The sequence below is a fragment of the Ostrea edulis genome, chromosome 8, assembly GCF_947568905.1.
Source record: "Ostrea edulis chromosome 8, xbOstEdul1.1, whole genome shotgun sequence".
NCBI classification, from domain to species: Eukaryota; Metazoa; Mollusca; class Bivalvia; order Ostreida; family Ostreidae; genus Ostrea; species Ostrea edulis.
Genome location: NC_079171.1, coordinates 5,264,549 through 5,267,593, shown reverse-complemented (window position 1 = coordinate 5,267,593; position 3,045 = coordinate 5,264,549). Strand labels below are relative to the sequence as shown.

The window sequence follows — 3,045 nt, the reverse complement described above, 5'->3', positions numbered from 1 at the left end:
TGGTTTTGGAAGAATTTGGGCTGTTTAGGCTAAAATCCATTATGTAAGTTCATCTTTGTGGTGCACAAATTCCATATGGTCATTTCAAATAGTCAACATTGCTTCTATTTTCAATCTGAAATTCTACATGTATTTTGTTTGAGAGATGAAAACAATCCTCGAAACATTATCACCGTTATCTTTAATTTTCCATCATACTTGTGTCAAAGAGTTGAACTTTCTTTACCAGTAATTTTATATTGACTTCGCATTGTGTGATATATAAAGTTTTTATGATTTTATTTTCTGTCTAAGATATTCAATATTTAAAGGAAAAAGATAATGGTAGGAGATGGTAGGATAAATTCTAATTATTCAGAGAAACTTGATAAATACTGTGTTTGAACTTATATACTCGATAACACAATAGAAGAATGCAATTTACTAGTTAAACTTTGATAGGATACTAAATTTAGGATGAGCCAATAAGGTTATGTCTTGTTTTTCATGTTACAGGATTGGACAGAATATGAACACACACATCCAATACTTCAAAGATATTATGTTTGTGGAGGCAGAGATTTTGATTGCATCCACTGTTTAGAATACATCCTTAGGGCCAAAATAAAAATATTGTTTGTTTCCCCTCGCCCGACCGAGTCTGAAAATTCACACCGACCCATAAGTTTTTATTACGCCATTCTGGTGAAGTTTTTTTTTTTAATTTTAAGAAAAATTCAAGGTCGTTTCTGGTGCAGATCAGTATTTTATAACGACAAAAATTTTCTATATCTTCTTTGGTTTCAATCCAAAATTAAAAAATAATGATAATACGAATACAGGAGGTGTTCTGGTCCGAAATCTAGAAATTTCGCTGCCTCCAGCTGGAGGCGGCATTCTCTGGCTGATTTCAAATACTTACAAGCCGAATTTAATTTTAAGCTCATAACTAATCAATAAAACGATTCTTCTTGTACTTACTAATATCGATATTATGGGTTCTTTCATCACATAAACAGTCTCTTGAAAACATTTTATCAAACTGTCAAGCTTTGTTTTGAGTCACGAGACTCGTTTGCTCAAATGCCAGTGAAAATTCGGTTGACTACAATTGTTGGCTTCTGTTTAATATTGAATTTTGGATTGATATTTTCTTTTAATCGATATTAATAAGTACAAGAATCATGATTGTTTTATTGATTAGTTACAAGTGAGTTTAACATTGAATTCGGCTCGCAATTCGGACTAGTGATCTGCAACATCGAGATGGAGAAATGTCTATACGAGGAGCGAGGAAACAAGAGAATTCGGGGCATCCAGTGTGCAATTTGTGTTCTTCAGTAGGGGAAAGTGTTGATATTTCGGACGGATGCGATATTTTTGACAGTCAATCAGAAGCATTCTCAATTTAACTTATTTCTGAACTAATGCTATATTTACAAACTGGAAAACACCTAATTATATGCACATGTGTAACTCAGCTCTGATTGGTTGATGTCAGCATCCATTTTGTTTGATCGGCAAAATCAAGTCCCGTTGAAACGTTTTCTGGTAAACTAGATCTACCGATATCATTTAAAAATATAATGAAAATCACTATCATATATAAATTAAGATAATGTGCAAAAAACAAAAGCATAAAATGTCAGTGAACCATAAATAAAAGACAGCAACCGAGTTTACCAATTTTATAACACCATGTGTCCAAAAGTAACACCATTGTCCATAATTGCAACATTCTCCCTAACTTTATTTAAGTGTTAGTATGTGGTATAAATAGCAGAGAAAATTCTGATGAAACCCAATTTTCGTCGAATCAACCAATATGTATACATGTAGTCCAATGCCTAAGTTTAGTGGTTAGATAATGAGCATTTCCAAAATACATGAAGTACTGTCCGAAATATCGACACCTTTCCTAATTGCAAAACGTGGCAATCAAAGCAGAATTTACGCGAGAACTGACTATACGAGTTTGATGAGGAAACATGGATGATGTGCTTCACGACGTTTGGTATCGGGCATTGTTAATGGTTATGGGAATTTCATAATAAATAAAATTCTGCTAGCTAAAAAAAAAAACTTTTTACCTACCTACCGACCTTCCTCTGAAATTTAGGGTCGGGAGAGGGGAAACAAACATATTTTTAAATGTGGCCTAAGGGAAGCAGACTGCCGCCTTTACCCAATGATATAATAATTAATCATAACTATATCTGTTTTGTACCAAATAGAAAGAGCATTGATTCAGGTCATTTTCAAATCCACTGGCATACATTGTACTATACATGCAACCTTTTCAAACTTTACATTTAAGATTTTATAAAGGAAATATCTTAATGTTTCACATGTTTACCTTTCACTGTGCTATGTAATTCATTATACCTGCCATTATTCCAGTCTTCCTGAACATAATTTGTTTTCTGCAATTTCATTGGCCAAGAGGCTTAATCCTGGGTTATCAGATTGAGCATTTATATTTAGTATCCCATTGATTTTGTCAACCCTATATAAGGAGCTGACTCAGATTTACTCACTCTGCTAGGTTAAAGAACTCTAAGGTTTGTACTTTTCACATGAATTTCGTGTTCTCCTCTTATCTTTTACATAGAGTAGGAAATGAACATAACATTGAGTTAGGGAACTATTTAGATTTTACATTATAATATGTAAATACCTTAGCAGAGTCAATTTACTTGGTTCAGGGTAGTATCAGATATTACTTTTTCAGAGTTTAAGTGTTTAGGATATCTCAATGTTTCTATAGTTAGCCTTGTCCTTTGTTACTTTTAGATGTATGGAAGCCTTTTAGTGTTATAACACTATATTTATGCCCCCATTCAAAGAAGAGGGGCATATTGGTTTGCACCTGTTGGTCGGTCGGTAGACCACATGTTGTCCGCTTAATATCTTAAGAACCATTCACTTGATCGTAATATATTTCATATGTGGGTTGGTTATGAAAAGAAGAGGACCCCAATTGTTTTTCAGGTCGAAATGTCAAGGGTCAATCTACTCTGGACATAGGAAGACACTGCCTGCTCAATATCTTGAGAACCCTTTGCT

At 33.7% G+C, this 3,045-nt stretch overlaps 1 long non-coding RNA gene across 2 annotated transcripts in view; it reads left to right on the top strand.

The window, feature by feature from the left end:
• Positions 1-2,137, top strand: part of LOC125652107 (uncharacterized) — a 7,745-nt gene extending 5,608 nt beyond the window's left edge. For both annotated transcript variants that reach the window (XR_008798184.1, XR_008798185.1), the window contains 2 exons: positions 1-43; positions 496-2,137. The exon at positions 1-43 is cut by the window's left edge and continues 22 nt beyond it. This is a non-coding gene — a long non-coding RNA (uncharacterized LOC125652107). The remainder of the gene's footprint in view (positions 44-495) is intronic.
• The last annotated feature ends 908 nt before the right edge of the window (positions 2,138-3,045 follow it).